Raw genomic sequence first — 19,028 nt, forward strand, 5'->3', positions numbered from 1 at the left:
ATTTTACCTTCCGTTCATTAGTAATATGTGATATATATTGCCAATCCTTGCACACATTTTCATTCCTCAGTTGATTTTTTCCCCATCTCTGAAGAATTTGCAATACAGATAAAATATAGAAATCACTGAGATAGAATCATATGGAGTTTTTGATCAATAGTAAGAATTTATAAATAAGTAATTTCTGAAAACTTCCTACCTGTGCTAATGGTAGTCAAATTTGACAAAATGTGGTGAAACCTTGATGAAATTTAATGAAAATAAATTTAAATGAAAAATTAAGTTTCTTACATAAGACAGACAAATTTCAACCAGATTGTTGTTAATACTCAAATTGTTAAAATATTCAAATTATGTAGCCAGTTACCTGGATAGGCAATATCCAGTCTAATGTTTTCTTTTTCCCTTCCACTTTTCCTCAAAATTAACCATTTATGCTTGGCATAAATATTGATGGTAAATTCACATCCTAATCCAACAGGCTTTGCCCCCACCCCCAACCATCTTTTCCAAAAATGTATCCAGTGATCTAAATTATTGTTTGTCATTTTCTTCTGTTTTCTGATTCTGAAACTAATTTTTAAAACTCTTCCATAGTGTCTGAGAAAAAAATCAATAATGAGTATTCTATTTTAGAACTTACATGTACGTAACATACAAAATACACAAGTAACAAGCTGCTAAATACTGTCAAGTGTTAATATTCTTACTAACAGAATATCTATAACAATAAGCAATTGCTATTATATAATTACTAGATCGTTAAATAGTAATCTCTAATTTATGTGCATATAATTTATTTTGTAGTTTGATGGTGATTCATATAGTAATCAAAGTCCTTGTAGATTTACATTGGGAACTCAGCAATACCTTTTGAGTACAGCAAATAAACAGCAGATGATGTGATGCAATGTGAAACATTAAATTAGCTGGTGTACTAATAACAATGGGATTTGTTTTTAAATACTTGCCTATCAGCATATCAATTAGAAAGGCATTTTCTTGTTTAGAAGCAGAAATATTTTCAGATAACATTAGATCTGTTGTTGGTTCTGATTACTGACTCATTTTTCCTTTGTGCACGGAAGCAGAACAAAATACATTAATCCTCTTAAAACAGACACTTTACTGCCATCTGTCGGGAAGTTGTAATAAACATACAAGTCACCCATCTTGGCAATAAGCAATATTAATAAACGCACAAAATTTTCAGAATAATAAAGATGTCTGATGTGAATGGTGTCCCTTTGGATGAGTACACATGTGGTGCCCAATGTTAATAACCCTATGTGGCTGCCCCAATCCTTACTCCACCTAGATTTTATTCTTGTTGCTTTCATACTTCTGCCAAAGGAGAAAAATTCCAATTGTAAAAACATTCTTGGGGCCCAACCTGGCGTCGCTTGTTTATATTGTGGGCTGAAAAACACGGGAGGAGGATGCAACTTACAATCTAACTTCTACAGAATGACCACTCACTCCATCAAGTGACACTAGGAGTTCAGGATTTTCGTCACTAGCCCTGGGACAGAGGACAGAGTTGTACTTGGTCTCCTTATGGCTAAAACCACTTGACCCCGTAGGGAGCGGGAGTAGAGGAGGGGCTGAGCCCAGGCAAAACATCAAAGGGAAAAACCTCTTCCTAAAATTAGGGATGAGCCAGCAGGATCCCAGAACAAAAGAACTTTAGGTGGGGGTGAGAGTGGGGAGGAAGCTTTACACATATTAGTCATAAATCTTCAGTGCAGGGGCGCCTGGGTGGCTCAGTCGTTAAGCGTCTGCCTTCGGCTCAGGTCACGATCCCAGGGTCCTGGGATGGAGCCCCGTATCGGGCTCCCTGCTCCACGGGAGGCCTGCTTCTCCCTCTTCCACTCCCCTTGTTGTGTTCCCCCTCTTGCTGTGTCTCTCTGTCAAATAAATAAATAAAAAATCTTTAAAAAAAAATCTTCAGTGCAAATTCACAAGCATCTTGCTAGAAAAGGGTAACAGGACCTCTGGCGTGCTTTGCTTAGAAACAATGATCATAAATCCATTAACATTTTCTATTCTCAGAAGAAGACAAATTGCTAAATGACAAGGTGATAAGAAACCCCCATTACACAATCCTATGCTCTTAAAGTAAAATACTGAGCGAGTCTATATTCCTTGCCACTCAAACAGAAAAATTTAATATTACCAATAACTAATACAGGGCAGCAAGCAGCCCCAGTACCTCACCCATAAGGAGCATTTATTTGTTGAATGAATAAGAAAAGTTCTACTCCAAAATTACCCCAAATGGGCCAAGTGAGCACAGAGCGTGCAGCACTGGGGGACGTGGGGAAGGATTCCAGGAGGAGGTGTTAACTGAGTCACGTCTTGACAAGGACGCAGAAGGTTAGCAGGCAGAGATGAGAGAAAAGGCATTCCAGGTAGGGATTAGAGTAGCAGAGGAGAAGCAGAAGAACCAGGAGGGCATCCGGGACCAGAGGGAATGTCAGGAGAACATGGTGACAGCGTCTAGTGAGGAAGCAGTATCTGGCAGGGACCACTGGATCTGGTGACCTCTGAGGGTGGGTGTGAAAGCCAGATTGCAAAGGAGGATAGTGACTGAGTGGGAGAGGAGGGAGGGGAGGGAATAGAGGAGCAAGTTAATTAGGCTACTCTCTCTCTCTTCTTCTGTTAACTTTTTCTTGTACAAATATATATACATATATATATATACACACAAATATATATATATATACATGCAATACACACACATATATACATACATATATAAATATTGTACAACTATATATATACACTTAGTGTGAGTTACTATGCTCTTTTATATGTATAATATTTATAATAAAACATTTCCTGCTGTGTTTTATAGATATGATATGTATATCATATGTATGTTATATACAGCAAAAGTATATAGTATACAGGTTGGCAAAAAAGCTGCTTTCCTGACTCTTAACAGCATAGATAAGTTTTTAGAGCCACTTTTTCTTTTTTTTAAGAAGTAAAAGGAAAGAAATGGGATGGTAGCTTGAGTGGTAAGGGTCAATGGAAAGGAATTATTTTTTTAGACTAAAGGGGCATTATCTTGACACCAAGGAGAACCAGGTAAGAGGGAGGGATTTGATATTTAAGAGGAAGAGGGTGCCAATGGACATGAACGGCGTAGGCTCAAGGTAATGGATGTAGTTGATATTGAAAGTAGAGAAGAAACTTCACTCTGGGGCAGCAAGACATAGGCAGAGGGGTCAGTCGTTGGGCTTGTGGCCCCAGGGGCCAGACTGTCCTGGGTTCCATCTCAGATCTGCCATATACATTGACAGTTAAGGGTTACTCGCTCCTTTTCTAAGCTTGAATCATCAGGATAACAACTATAACAGCAACAAAAATAGCAGTGACCTCCCCCCTCCACCACCGTTGGAGTCTAATATACCTGGGAGCACCCTGAAATGGGACCTGATTTCAAATTAGCCTCAGCCAAGCTCCCTAGACGTCTGTCCTTACCTTTACCCTGCTCGATAACCTTACCAGCCCACTGCAGGTTACCCGCAGAATCTCAGGAAGCATTGTGCCGGCCTCTGGAATTCTAAAAGATATCCCAAAGTCAAGTCAGTCTGATGTTCTAGGGATAGAAGCTGAAATCCCAGCACTCAGGGGGACCTTGGCCTCCAGGGCCTCCCCGAAGTTTACGCTCACTAATGGGTGGTGCTGGAGGGAGAGGGTGGCAAAACTCAGTTGGTCCAAAGACAGAACCTATCATCCACGTTGAGATAACCAGAACAGAAAGTGGCCAGCCAACGTATGTTGCCAAACTTCCTTTCCAAGGCCCACACCAACTTCTTCCAGGGGTCCATGTTTCCCATAGAGATAGGATTGGGGTAAGAATGTCTTTGACTTCACTAAATAGTCCCTGAACTCTTACCTCATGTTGGCCCTGATCTTGCCTGAGAAGCTCTGCCCCCTAAAGGAACTGGTGTTCTATGGCTAGGACAGCCTCACAGATAAGTTTGGGCACATCTGGAGCTCTACTCCACAAGGAGTGAGAGAACACTGGATAGAAAGTGAGCATAAATTGCCATCTTGGCAACAAAATTAAAGCCAGACTCTCTAAGGCGGGAACTGGAGGACAAATCTGTAGAAGGAAGGCCAGACCACGAGCAGACCCTGGGGGCCACAGGGTTGCCTTCTCTTTGGGTAACCAACCACTTACTGGTTTTCCTGCCACTGACATTCTGGCTTCACAGAGGCTCAGCTCAGACTTACTACTCTCTTAATTCCTTATAAGGCATCTGAGACAAGACTGGAAAGTTCAAACAGGACCTTAGCAAATGCTGGAGTAGAATATAAACTGGAAACAATATGGGTTATAAATAGGGCCACAAAGTTACAGAGATCACGCATCCAGAGAGGAGGTGAAACTTGCTTCAAGATCTCTGGAATCCACATGAAGTTTCTGCTGCCTGGGTTAAATCCAAAAGTTAAAAAAGAAACCCAGCAGAGAAACAGCAGAATGTGGTGGTTAAGGGACCATACCCCAGAGCCAGATGGCCTGGGTTCATGCGCCAGCTCTGACAGCTGGGTGACCTTTGGCAAAGATCTAATCTCTGGCAGCCTCGGTTTCCCCATCTTAAAAACAAAGGTGTACTAGTGCCTACAGCATGGAGTTTTTAATGGGGATTAAGTAAATTAATCTATGTGAAGCACTTAGGACAGTCTTTGTCTCACAGCAGGTATTAAGTACGCTTGGAATTTTATTATTGTCATTATGGACATGCTCAATGTGCCTAAGGGAAGAGACGAGGTGGAGCCCACCTGCTAGATAGGCAAGGAGGCAGGAATGAGATGGGGAGACAGGAATGAGCCCCAGGAGATGGTGGCTACCAAGAAGGATGGAGGAATGAGAGAAAAATAAAATCCAGGGTGGGATGGGGGCGGGGGGTAGGCAGAAGAGACATTCAGGTAAATAAGACTGAGATGGGAAACCCAGCAAGAGACCCGCACTTTCTGGAGCCCGGCTGTCCTCCAGACTCACCATCCTTCCCACTGGGTAAGAAATCCTGGGGGCTAAGGGGTGAGCTCCCCCAGCCTGTGTCCTCCCTTCTGGCTGCTTAGACTCTAGAACTCTTTTGGTAGAGCTGGGAAACTAAGGTAAAGGACAGCGGGGAAGCCAGACTCCAAGTAACCTGATTTCCGGGGCGCAGTTTCTCACCGCGGTTTGGTTTGCGCGCAGGTGTCCACGGGGCGGGGCGTCACGGCCGCTGGGGGCGGGGCGGGGGGAGGCGCCGGCCCCCCGCTGCGGCGCCCACCCCACCCCGGGCGCCAGAAGGCCAGGCCGCCACCTCCCACCTCGCAAAACTCCCACTCCGGGGTGTCCTGCGGCGAGCAGCACCTGTCAGCGAGGACGCTCCGGAGGGAAGGCAGACCCGCGGTTACACCGACGGGCGATTGCAAGCGCCGGGCCCTTGGGGGGTGCGGGGTGGGCACTTCCGCCTGCGGCCCTGGCGCTGCGGGCTCCCACCCGCGTGGCGCCCTGCGCCCGGGACTGCGGCCCCTCGGCGGCCCTGGGCGGACCAGCCGAGACGGCGCCGCGGTCTCCGAGCGCGACCAGCGCCACCTGCCGGACGTCGCCCGGAGCGGGTAAAGAAACCGGTACCGGAGGGCTCAGGGCTGGCAGGGACACGGGAGCCTGGCTTGATACCTGAGAGGGTCCCGGGAGAGGGGTGGTGATATCACACGGTGCCCAGGAGCGAGGACTCAAGCCTGGCGAGCAGCTCCTCCTTTTTCCCTCCCCTTGCCGCCCAGGAGGCGCGCTCCGGGTGCTTTTCGGGCGCCTGTCCGGTACCTCGCCGGATCCTAGGGACCGGGGTTCGCCTGGTGGCTGCTTGGGGATCCCCGAACTGGAGGGGAGAAGATCCAGCAAGCCCCCCAGCGCAGCGGGGGAATGGCGCTGCCAGGTCGAACGCAGAGAGGGACTCGTTCCTCTGCAAGAGGCGGCGTTTGGGGACCGGGTAAACCCCACCCCCTGTCCCAGTCTGACCCGGAGGACCTAGAGAAAGGCTTTCGGGGCTCTTGGCGCTGCAGGGTGCCCAGGAGCAGGTGGGGTAAGTGGGGGGCGCACTTCCTCCTCTAGCGGCAGGCTCACACCTTTCCCAGCCTCGCGGACTGGGGTCTCAATGTTGAGGTTGTAGCTGAAGTCTCTGAGCCCTGGTTTGATAATGATGATGGAAAAGATGATTAATAATAGTTATTAATAGTAGTATATAGCAGCTCCACTTTATGGGGGACTTACTGTTAACAAAGCGTCATGTTAAGCCCTTACCAAACACGAACACTAATCTTGCTGAATCCTTAAAATACCCCGTAAGATGTATTCTGGGACTTTGAGAATTTTTTATTATACATAAATATTTACATATAATATTACTTACAAATTATTATATAATATATAATAATATGGATATTTGGTTGGTTGAGATTTCATAATGACTATGGAAACCCCCTGCTTAGAGCTCAGCTTCCCATTGTCTCATGTGGGGAAGCAGCAGGGTGTATATGATCCAGCTAATATATCTGGAATATTTGGAGTCAGCTTGGGAAGCAGAAGTCATCTGAGGAGAAAATTGACAGGGAAACCGGATCCTCCAGTACAAGCTGCCTCCCTTTTGGGAGAGGAACCCCTTGATCCACCTACTTGCCTCTTAATTACAGATGGGTCTCTTGGGTTAATCCCAAATGGGACATACACAGAGGTCAGTGGTATTTGAAGTGTTCAAGAAGATTGGAAGCTGGGAGGAAGAAATTTATATTTATCTCTCTTTTCTTACCTATGTCTGCAAACCTCTAGCAGTATCAGCAGTGACCCTCCCCAAATGAGGTGCTATTGCAAGCTATTTACGTGAATTTTGTTTTCATCACTCAAATATCAGAATAAACCTCTGAGGGATGTATTATACAGAGGGGGAAACTGAAGGATTAGTTGGAAGTACCTTGCCCAAGGTTGCCCAGCCTTACGAGGTAGAGCTTCCAACTAATCCTGGGCCTCAGGCTCCCGCTCTGGCTGCCCATGCCCCCAGCCCAGTGGCACCCCCTCTCCTGCCCAGGGCATCCACTGTCTCACTTCCCCTGCTCTGGCAAGGACCGTGACTAGGGGAAAGTATTAGCTGGCCACGGCAGAGACTGTGACAAATTATCACTTCTCTTTGATGCCACATGCTTTTTAATCAAAAGAGCTAGGTAAGACCAGGCTGGCCACCCGGGGGGTAACTGGACTAGCCAGAGGGGCTCCTGGGGAAGATGGAAGTTAAAATGAACCTCTTCGGGGTGCCTGGGTGGTTCAGTCAATTAAGCGTCTGCCTTCAGCTCAGGTCATGATCCCCGAGTCCTGGGATCAAGTCCCACATCGGGCTCCGTGCTCAGTGGGGAGCCTGCTTCTCCCTCTCCTGCTTCTCCCCCTGCTTGTGCTCTCTCTCTCTCTCTCTCTCTCTCGTGCACGCTCTCTCTGTCAAATAAAATAAAATAAAATAAAATAAGTCTCTTCAGGATTCAGCCCCAGTCCCCTCACCTCTCCTACAGGGAAGCAGGCAGGTTGAGCACTCAAAGCCTATGGAGTCTGTTACTGACTTCACCAAAGCAGACAAACCAACCAAGGACCCAGCACTGATGATGTATTTGTGGAGTGAGGTACTCGGCAAAAATGGCAGCCTGGGTGTGTTCATAGTTCCCACAACACCACACGCTCAGAGGGTGATTAGTCATTCCGGCTTTCACCTGTCGTGTTATCTCTCAGCATACAAAGAAGTCCATATTTGTGAAGTGGTGAAACACGAGATGTTGCAGACCCTGGGTTTTCTGGCTTTTTTCCCCGCCCACCATTCACAGGGATGGGTAGCGAGGAGTGCTGATCTCAGAGACTCACCTCACTGTACTCATCTCCCAGGGGAAGGGGGCCCATAAGGGAAGCGCAGGAGGGGCCGCTGATGACGGGGCTCAGCCCTTCACCTTTGTTTCCTGATGATCTCAATCCCTGGATGTCACACCGGAAACTGCAGAGCATGCTGCTCCCTCTTTTGTGGAGCCCTGGGCCTGTGCTATCATGAGAGAGGCGGTAAGCTCATTTTTCTATTGCAGTTGTTTAAAAATCGTTTTCTCTAAATGATGACATCTGTCGAATAGAGAACAAACAAAAAACAAGAGTCAATTAGATTTAACCAATGTTGATATTTTGAAATATCTGGTTCAGAATTCTTTCTCTCTCTCAGAAATAAAGCACTGTAGACATAGTTACAGCTGTGTCCGTTCCTGAGAGCTCTGTCTGCTCCTGAGAGGAAAATTTAATGGGGTTGGTGACTGACTCCCATGTATATTGTACTTTCCTTTTTTTTTTTTTTTTAGTATTTTATTTATTTGAAAGAAAGAGAGAGCACGAGCCAGGTGGGGGGGTGCAGAGGGAGAGGGAGAAGCAAGCTCCCCGCTGAGCAGGGAGTCTGCTGTGGGGCTGGATCCCAGGATCCCGGGATCATGACCTGAGCCAAAGGCAGATGCCCAACCTACTGAGCCACCCAGGCTCCCCAATATATCCAATATATTATACTTTCCTATACAGATATGAAGCCAACAGAAATATGTCATATGGCTTTCTGTGTTTTAATTTTCATTAGGGGTATCATACTATACATATACATCTCTTTCAGAGTTTCTTCTTAATGAACCCTAGGCTCCTTTACTTGTCTGGATATCTATTCCTGAAATATTGCAAAGATAGGCATGAGGGAAGGATATGGTAAATGACCAGGTCAGTGATTTACTGCAGACAAAAAAATCTTTTTTTTTTTTCATGATTTTTGTCCCCCCCCCACAAGTACATTTTGAATGGCAGACACCTGGGATTAAGCTCTCATTGTCCATGTCTTTTGTCCACAGTCCAGGTGGATTTTGTGGGATGCCGTGCAACCCAGGACAGCCTAGAAGGGACCAATCTCATCCTTTTATCGAGAAGAAACAGGCCCAGGGAGGAGAAGTTTCTTGCTCAAGGTCATAAATCAGTCATTGGAGAGAGAGGAACACTCATCCAATCATTTATTAATTAACTTAACAAATATTTATAGAGTGTCACCTGTGTGCCAGGAACACAGGTACCTGGAAAGCCTCCGGGGGTCAAAAGAAGGGCATTCCTATCTTTTTGCACTTACATTCTAGTGGGCAGAAATACAGAGCAAACTAAAAATATAAATCACTTAATATCCACAGGGGTAAGTGCTATGGAGAAAAGTGGAAGGCGATCACATTTAGGGGTGGTGGGCCTGTAGGTGGGGGGGACAGGTTGCAGAATTAAATAATAAGGTCAAGGTAAACCTCACTAATGTGTGAGGGAAGTGAGGAAGAGAGAAGAATATTCCCGGCAGGAAGGACACCAGAGCAAAGGCCCTAAGGCAGGAGTTTGCTGGCAAGTTGTAGGGACAGCAAGGAGGCTATTGTGGCTAGAGTGGAATACCAGAGGGACTGAGTGAGTGAGGGACTAGGAGGAGAGGGGGCCAAAATGTCAGTGACAGCCATGTCGTGTAGGGCCTCACAGGCCATGAGGAAGATTCGGTTTTTATTTGAATGAAATGAGGAATCCTTATAGGGTTTACATAGAGCAGTGACTTGATCTCATTTAGGTTTTAGTATGATCACTTCGGCAGTTTTGTTGGGAAGAGACCGTGGTAGGGTAAAGCACAAGCTGGAGGTACTTGGGAGGCTGAGCTAGCAATTTAGACCAGACATGAGGTAGCCTGTCCTGAGGATGAGCAAAGGAATGGTAAGAAGTGAGTGGGTACTGAGCCATTCCACCTACTGTTCCCTTTGCCTTGGGTGCTCTTCCCTGTATATCTGTTTTCTCATCTCATTCAGGTCTCTGCTCAAATAGCACTTGATTAGAGAGGCCTCCCTTGACCAACCTGTATTAAATATCAATATCATGCCTATATATACCCTTCATCCTATCCTTATACTGGTTTTTCTTCATAATATTTATCACCATCTGGCATATCTCTTTTTTCCCCTTAATTATCTCCCTCCCCTGACCAGAGGAAAAGCTCTATGATAGTAAAGACTTCGTCTACTTTGTTCACTGCTGTATTCCCAGTGCTCAGGAGAGTACCTGACCCATAGTAGCAGCTCAAAAGTGACGTGTTAAATGATGAATGAGTGGATCTCATTTTCTGTATTAGAGAGAGGCACCCCAACGGCTTTTATAACATCACTTCAAAAGTGATGTGCCATCACTTCTGCCATATTCTGCAGTCACCCGGACCAGCCTTGAGACAGTGTGAAAGGAGAAACTACGCAGAGGCATGAATACCAGAAGGCAGTGATCCTGGGGCCCATCTTGGAGGCTGAACACAACAGTCCTTTTTATCAAGACCTTTCTCCTCCCAGCTCCAGCTAATCATGGACAGTAAACTGGTGACCCACAGCTACACAGGGCACATTTATGTGTGTGTGTTTTAAAGATTTTATTTATTTATTTATTTATTTATTTATTTATTTATTTATTTATTTGACAGAGAGAGAGAGAGAGCATGAGCAGAGGGAGGGGCAGAGGGACAAGCAGACTCCCTGTTGAGCAAGGAGCCCAACGTGGGGCTCAATCCCAGGACCCCAAGATCATGACCTGAGATGAAGGCAGATGCTTAACTGACTGCGCCCCCCAAGCGCCTCGGGGCACATATGTCTTGTTTTTTTCTTTTTAAAAAGCAAAAACCAGAAAAAATAAAATAAAATAATAAAATAAAATAAATAAAAAATAAAAGCAAAAACCGGGGCGCCTGGGTGGCTCAGTCGTTAAGCATCTGACTTCGGCTCGGGTCATGATCCCAGGGTCCTGGGATTGTGCCCCGCATTGGGCTCACTGCTCAGCAGGAAGCCTGCTTCTCCCACTCCCCTTGCTTGTGTTCCCTCTCGCTGTGTCTCTCTCTGTCAAATAAATAAAATCTTAAAAAAAAAAAAGCAAAAGCCATTACCATGTTTTAGGTTATTTGGGGCAACATTTAAAAATAAGGGAAGGGCAGGGACGTCAGGGTGAAGGCCCGGTAGTGAGGGCTGGGGCTGGATGACAGTTGGGCAGTTGGAATGAGGAGGCCGGGGAGAATCTGAGACAGTTGAAAGATGGCCCTGACCAGGGCGGAGTGATGTGGGAGACAGAGGTGAGGGACGAGGCAAGAGAAAAATTCCAGAGTCAGGAAGACAGGATAAAGAATAGTTTTCTGCGCGGAGAGAGGGAAGTCAGGACAGGATATGATCTGAGAGAGAGTTTCATCTGCCTTCACTGTACTAGAGGCAGAGAGGGGCACCAGGAGGACAGGGTCTTGCGTTCTGAGAGCTCACGGCCTGGTGAAGGAGGCGGGCATGCTCACAAGAAATTAGCCCGCAAGGCTGAATGAAAGAAATTTGCCCAGAAAGCTGCAAAACCAGGTCACTGGATACCAGTGGAAGGAGTTTGAAGTAAGTCTGGGGCTCTCTGACATGAAGGAGGGCAATCAGGAGGAGATGTCCTGCAAGCTCAGAGGTGGGGTTGGGGTAGCACTGAGACTGGGGGAAATGAATACACAAAGCTTCGTTGAGTAAATAGAATCAGGGAAAGGGAGAGTTGCTCAAGGAGGAACGAGGAGTCCACGATCCAGCCTAGAGCACTTGGAGAGCTGGAGACAGAATGGTGGAGGGGTTTCAAGCAAAGGGCCTGGAGCCCATGGGCTTGGATTTGAACACTGGTTCTGCCCCTGGTTGGTTGTGTCTTCTTGGGTGGTTATCACCTACTCTGGGCTTTAACACGTCCATCTGTTGACTGGCTATGTATGGTGAAAGCAGCACGTCCGGATAAAGTAAAATGGGGAGATCATAGCCCGCTCAGTACCAGGTAAGGGCTCAGTCGATGCTAGGCAGCTCGGAGTGCATTAGAGGGGGGAACATGAGCAGCGGGGGACGGTCCCATTGCACCCCGGTAGGGCAACATCCCTGAAGTTCCGGGGAGGACAGGGCTGTAAGGAGCGTGGGGTCAGGACCATAACGGGGAACATCTGAGCCCCTGGGTGCGTTATTGCTTTAATTTTTGCGCAGCAACATGCGAGGAACTGTGAGGAGACTGAGGCTCATAGACAGGAAGTGAGTGGCACAAGGGCCCAGAGCGAGACAGACGTGGAGCTGGGATTTGAAAGCACGCCTGTGCAGCCCCGGCCTGGGTGCCCCCACTGCCCTCCGGGAGCCTCCAGGGGGCGGGGAGACTGCGGTGTGGGCGGGGCCGCGGGCGGGGCGGGAGGGAGCAAGGTGTTCAGCGCCCCGGGGCTGGACTGTGGGTGTGGGGAGAAGCTTCACGGACTGGCAGCACCTTGCACTTTATTTAATGAGGTTAATGGAGCCATTAATGTCATTTCAGTAGGAAGAGCGGTGATAGAATTTATTTTGAAAGCTGCCTCTGCTTCCTCTGTGGGATGTGAATCGAGCGTGCACACGGCTGAAGGTGGGAAACCAGGAGACTGCGGTGGTCGTGCAGGGGACAGATGACCTGGCAGCGTCCTGTAGCAGAACGGCACACTGAAGACATCGTCCAGGGGGTGACCCCAGGAGTCTTGCAAATGTGAGGACAGCAAGGGTCGTGTTGGAGCTGGGGTGGGGGGATAGGGTTTGTGTGAGCAGGGGAGAGAGCAGGGTTTTGAAGGCGGGCTCTGATGCGCGTGGTCATGTCGCGCAGGAGCTGCGGTTGGGGAGTGGTGCTTTAGAAGGGCTCTAGGAAGGAGGTGATGGCTTGAAAGCTTCAGCACAAAAATGAAGTCCCAAGTCTGGGTACAGTGTGTGGGAATAAGAAGATGGTTCAGCCTAGGAGAAATGAGGTCAAGGTGTGGTTTGGTTTTTTAGGATGGATGAGACGTGAGCTGATTTAGACACCAGTGGGAAGGAGCCAGTTGAGTGCAAGCAGGTGGAATCCCAATGGAAGGAGGGGACAGTGAATGGACAGGTGTCGCGAGAAGTTTGGAGTCGAGTGGAGTGCCAGGATCTGCCCCGGGCAGCTGAGACCAAGACTTCTCTTTTTCTCTGAATGTGCCAGGTTGTGGGAATGCTGACAGCTGCCCTCCGTGACGAAACCGGGGCTGCTCTGTGCTGTCCTGTCTCTCTGTCTGCAGAGGGGAAGAAAATGCAGCTACACAGGCTCTGAATGCACAAGCTGGCTGCGTCTCACCTGGGAGGGCTGAGGTGACTCGGGGGGGCGGGGGGGGGGGCACGTGGGGAGGTTCACTGCAACTCCGACTTCTCCCGGAGCCCGCCAGGCCCCGCGTACCACCTCTGCCTACAGAGCACCTGGCACCAGGGAGAAACATGGTGTCATTTGGGCAAGATAACATCTCAGAGCCTCAGTGCTCTGGCCCAGCCCTGTCAAGAGGGGTCCGACCAGGCTTTAGTCTCTCCCTGCCCCAGGGCCATGGTCCTTTGCTTCCCAAGCCTCTCTGAGCCAGTAGTTATTTAGGGAGCTTTAAAAAATATTAGAAAAAAATTATTTAAAAGCATTTGATTTCTAACAAGTCTAGCTCTATAAGTGGCTGCAGGAAATAGGCATTTCCTTTTTTTAATTATTATTATGTTAATCACCATACATTACATCATTCCTTTTTTTTTTTTAAGATTTTATTTGTTTATTTGTCGGGGGCGGGGAGAGAGAAAAAGAGCTGGAGAGCACAAACAGGAGGAGCAGAAGAGGGAGAGGGAGAAGCAAGCTCCCCGCTGAGCAGGGAGCCCAATGCGGGGCTCCATCCCAGGACCCTGGGATCATGACCTGAGCCAAAGGCAGACACTTAACTGACTGAGCCACCCAGGTGTCCCCAGGCATTTCCTTCTGGGACTATAAGTCGAGGTGACCTTCTTTAGGGGTGAATACTGTTTTTTAAAACCACAAATCTCAGAGTTGACTCTGGCAGGTTGAATGTCTACAGACACGTCCCCCAGAAACAGATGACCTGTCTCTTACCCCAAATAAGAGTCCCTTCTGGGTGAGACACAACAGCAATCAAAGTTGAAGAAGTGACAGATGTCCATGAAGTCCCCTTAGTGGAGGAGCTAGTTCCAATGGACAAGGTTGGGGTTGGCATCCTTCTAAGAGGGAGACCAGGCTGGGTATTTTGCTGGAAGTGGACCTGTTGGATTTCCTGGCTACCTCTCTGCTTGGCAACCCTGGACAACCCCAAGTCTATGGGCCCTGAGCCACAGGTGGGTCTGCAGGAAGATTCTAGTGCAGTAGCTTTGTAGGCCTGGGTGGGGAAGGGGAGAAAAGCCGAGATGTGCAGGAAGACTTATGCCCTGAACGTGTTTCTGAGAGCTAGGAAATAGTGCCCAGGTGAGAGTGGCCCCCTCTGCAGAGTCACTGTTGAAGGTGATGGGAAGAAAGGCCCAGAAGGAGCACGGGGAGAGCCATGTCTCACCACCAAGACTTCTCTGTTAGGTCTCGGGCCCTGGCAGCTTGGCCTTCTCTCTTATCCCTGTGCCTGCTACCCTGATTCCTGCCTCTTAGTTGTGGCCTCTTAATTCTAGTCTCGAGGGACCCTTGCACATCCCCATGACTGCCCTTGTCCCTCCATTTATGGAAGCCTCTCTCCCGGACTTCCCCACCACCACCCCCAAGCTGCTTTCTGACAGCCTGCTGCTTCCCCAAAGCCCCAGGGCTCTCCAGATACTGTGAGCACTGTGTGGGGAGCACCTCCTGCAGACTCCTGGCCCCCCTCCCACGAAGTCTCACACAGGCTGCATGGCCTGGAGTTTCCATAATGATGGTCACAAGTCTAAGATTCTAAGCTGAAACTGCCACAAGCTGCTTCAGTAAGACAATGATGGGGAAGAAGAATGTGGGAAAGGAGTCCCAAGGTGAAGTGGGTGAGGGGTGGGGGTGGGGCAGGAAGGCAAGCCTGAGGTCCATCTTTTCTCTGAAATGACTTTTATACCCTTTCATTGCTCCCCCTAACCTCCCAACGCCTCCCCTCCCCTCCGTCTCAGCTGCTACACTGCTTCCTGTTTAACCAAGTAAACAGATAAACTACCCCCCGGGTTGTATCAATAGCCATTCCACTTAAGCACTGGACCCTACCCTACTTCCTAGTCAAGGACATCCCTCCTGCAATTGACCCCTATCCACCTGCATGCACCATTAGCTCCCTCGCTGGAGGGTCATTTTCAAGCAAGTAAAACCATGCCGAGAAAGTCAACACTTAAAAATCAGCCCTACTGGGGCGCCTGGGTGGCTCAGTCGTTAAGCGTCTGCCTTCGGCTCAGGTCATGATCCCAGGGTCCTGGGATCGAGCCCTGCATCAGGCTCCCTGCTCAGTGGGGAGTCTGCTTCTCCCTCTCCCACTCCCCCTGCTTGTGTTCCCTCTCTCGCTGTGTCTCTCTCTGTCAAATAAATAAATTTTAAAAAAAATCTTTAAAAAAAATAAATAAAAATCAGCCCTACTGAGGTATAATTTGTGTATAAAATGCACCCATGATAAGTGTAAAGTTAGATGAGCTTTGACAAATATAGACGCCCATGTAACCACCATCACTACCACCATCACCACCATGGTCAAGTTCCAAACCATCACCATCACCCCCAAAAGCTATCCCGTGGCTGAGCAGCGTCCCCTTGTATGGATACAGCACGATTCGTTCACACATTGGCCTGTTGACGTGCAACTGGGCTGTTTCTACTGTGGGGCTACTATGAATAAAAAGTCTTTGTGTGGAAACACGAATCGCTGGGCCATATGATAACGTACGTTTGGGTTTACTAGAAACTTCCAAACTGTTTTCCACCATGGTTGGAACATTTGGCATTTCCATAGCAGCCCATGAAAGTTCCAGATGCTGTCCTTAGGACTGCTGGGGTCCCCCTCCGCCTCAATTTAGCCACTCGTATACGCGGGCAGGGGTACTCTCATTTTGTTGGCAATGTATTTTTCCCTGGTGATGGCTGTTGCTGACCACCTTTTCAAGTACCTGCTGGCTATTCACATGTCTTCTTTCGTGAAGTGTATGTTCATCATTTGGCCTATCATGTTCGCTTTCTACAGGTCACCACAAGTTTGTCAGATTAAACTGAAAAAAGAAAGTATGTTTATTGTCTCACAGTTAGTGTGAGTCAGGCACAGCTGAGCTGGGTCTTCCCTTCTGGTCTCACAGGCTGCCGTGAAGATGTTGGGCAGCACTGGGGTCCCACCTGGGGCCCAGGTCTCCTTCCAAGCACGCGTGGTTGTTGACACAATGCATTTCCCTGCAGCTGTTGAACTCATGGTGCTTTGCTCCGAGGCCAACGGGAAAGTTTTGCTGCTGCCTTGTGAGCCTCATTTAAAGGTTCACCTGATTATCTCAGGCCCACCTGAGATAATCTCCCTTTTGATTGGCCTCAATTACATCTGTCAAAATGCCTTTGTATAATATGATGTAACTTAATCACGGGAATGACATCCTTAATATCCACAGATCCCACCCATATTCAAGGAAGAGATGATTATACAAGGGCATGGTCCTTGGGGTCATCATAGAATCCTCCTTACCTCACCCATTTTTCATTGGTTGGTTTGTCTCCTTATTGAGTTATGAGTATAAATTTTGGGTACAAGCCCTATGCCGATCTGTGTATTGCAAATATTTTCTCCCAGTCCCTGAGTTCGCCTTCTTGTTTTTTTAAGATTTATTTATTTATTGGGGTGGGGTAGCGGGAAAGGGAGAGAGAATCTCAAGCAGACTCCACACTGAACGTAGAACCCAATGTAGGGTTTGATCTCAGGAGACTGAGATCATGGCCTGAGCCAAAACCAAGAGTTGGAGTCTTAACTGACTGAGCCACCCAGGTGCCCTGCCTTCTCATTTAATGTTTTTGGTAGAACAGAAATTTTTAATTTTGATGAAGCCTAACTGTCAACTTTTATAGTTCATGCTTTTTATTCCTCCACAAGAAATCTTTGCTTACCCAAAAGTATTTTCTCCTGTTTTAGAAGTTTTATGGTTTTAACTCTTATATTTAGTTCTGTGACTCACTCTAAGTCAACTTTTGTGTGATGTGAGTTATGAGTTGAGATTCACAGAGCGCGTGGGTGGCGCAGTCAGTTAAGCGTCTGACCTCTTGGTTTCGGCTCACGTCATGATCTCGGGGTCGTGGGATTGAGCCCTGGGTCGGGCTCTGTGCTCAGCACAGAATCTGCTTGAGAGTCTCTCTCCCTCCCCCTCTGCCCCTCTTGCTCATGCTCTGTCTCTCTCTAAAATAAATCTTAAAAAGAAAAAGAGTTGAGATCCACTTTTTCCAAGCAGATATATCATTTCGCCAGCAGTATCTTCTGAAAACACCATTTCCCCCATTGAATTACTTTGGTACTTTAACTGAAAATTAAGTGTGTGTGTGTGTGTGCAGTGTATTATATGTATAATAGATATATATTATATACACAATATCTTTCTAGACTATTTCATTGATTTCTATTTCTATACAGTAATCTCTTGGATTACTATATATTTACTTTAAGTCCTAAAATTGGGCAGATTATGTCCCTCAGCTTTGTTCCTTTCCACAATTTTTTGGCTATTCTATGACCTTTGAATTTGTATATAAGTTTCAGCTTGCCAACTTCTAAAAAAAAAACAAAAACAAAAATAACCCTGCTAGGATTTTGACTGGAATCACATCAAATATGTAACTCAACTTGGGGAGGAATGCCATCTAACAATATTGAGCCTCCCATTCATAAACCCTGGTATATATTGCCATTTATTTCCTCTCAGCATTTTTAGAGTTTTCCATGTACATGTTTTGCATATAATTAAAGATTTCCCTGAATATATGTCATATTGTAGATGCTATTATAAATGGTATTTTTACATGTCCTTTTCCACTTGTTCATCACTAGTGTATAAAAGTCAAATTGAGGGGCGCCTGGGTGGCTCAGTCGTTAAGCGTCTGCCTTCGGCTCAGGTCATGGTCCCAGTGTCCTGATCGAGCCCCGCATCGGGCTCCCTGCTCAGAGGGGAGCCTGCTTCTCCCTCTCCCACTCCCCCTGCTTATGTTCCCTCTCTTGCTGTGTCTCTCTGTCAAATAAATAAATAAAATCTTTAAAAAAAAAAAAGTCAAATCGATTTTTGTATATTGACCCTGTATTTTGTGACTTAGCTAAATTCACTTAATAGTCTAGTAGATCTCTTTTCAAGATTCCTTAGGATTTTCTATATACATGATCATGTCATCTGCAAATACAGTTTGCCAATCTGTATGCCTTTTTGCACAAGATTAAATAAAGCTGGAGATGCCAGACAGTGTCGCCTTGTCACCATTACTTTGGAGAAAAACCAGCCTTTCCCGAGGATTATTCAACAGTTGCAAAGTCTCAGCCATAAGTTCTTAGTCATTTTCCCTCAGTGAAGCATGCACATACACATAAATTTCACTGGGTGACCCTCTTGGAGGCCATATGTGTACTTTATTTGATGCCATAGACCCCAATTTAATAAATCTTATAAGAGGGAGATAAAAACAGACTTCTGGCTGTTGAGAAAGAAAGGGAAAACGAAGGGGGTTCCTCAGCCACTGAGAGCTATGACCAAACCTCCCGACTAGCAGCTAGTGCGGGTGAATGCCTACACCCAGTTCTATGAAGATGGCAGTGCGTGGGCCCCAAGCCAAGTGGAAGACAGGTGTAATTTGGAAGACCCAGGGATCAAATCTTCCTAAAGGAAGGAGAAAGTCATGAGGCCACCTGGAGAAGGTGACTTTTTCAAGAGCTGCCAAATCTTCCTAATTAACAGGAAAATAGACACAGGAAGGTAGACTCCAAAGGGAAATGATCCCGAATCTACGAATGCACCAGCTGATTGTTTACAGCATCCCAGAGTGCACAAAAGATGTTGGCATCAATAAAGCCTCAAACCGGAATAATTATTGGAATAACTCCCTCATACTTAATAGTTTAGGTGTTCCTGCCTCATACTACTGCCCAGGTTCCACTGTGAGGAAATAGCTGACCCTCTGGGCACTTCTTTGGAGAAAAGAACACCCTTTCCCT

The 19,028-nt window shown here is 47.1% G+C and overlaps 2 long non-coding RNA genes across 2 annotated transcripts; one reads left to right on the forward strand and one right to left on the reverse strand.

The window, feature by feature from the left end:
• Positions 1-260: 260 nt before the first annotated feature.
• Positions 261-6,010, reverse strand: LOC135362343 (uncharacterized). Its single transcript, XR_010406913.1, has 3 exons — positions 5,684-6,010; positions 3,490-3,571; positions 261-1,907 (listed from the first exon to the last, which is right to left on the reverse strand). It is a non-coding gene; the product is annotated as an uncharacterized LOC135362343 (long non-coding RNA).
• Positions 5,272-18,152, forward strand: LOC135362342 (uncharacterized). Its single transcript, XR_010406912.1, has 4 exons — positions 5,272-5,622; positions 7,922-8,089; positions 12,395-12,595; positions 13,064-18,152. It is a non-coding gene; the product is annotated as an uncharacterized LOC135362342 (long non-coding RNA).
• Positions 18,153-19,028: the final 876 nt, after the last annotated feature.

This window comes from Mirounga angustirostris, unplaced genomic scaffold (genome assembly GCF_029215605.1).
Source record: "Mirounga angustirostris isolate CCGP_5_RB_7025 unplaced genomic scaffold, mMirAng1.0.hap1 SCAF_13, whole genome shotgun sequence".
NCBI lineage: Eukaryota > Metazoa > Chordata > Mammalia > Carnivora > Phocidae > Mirounga > Mirounga angustirostris.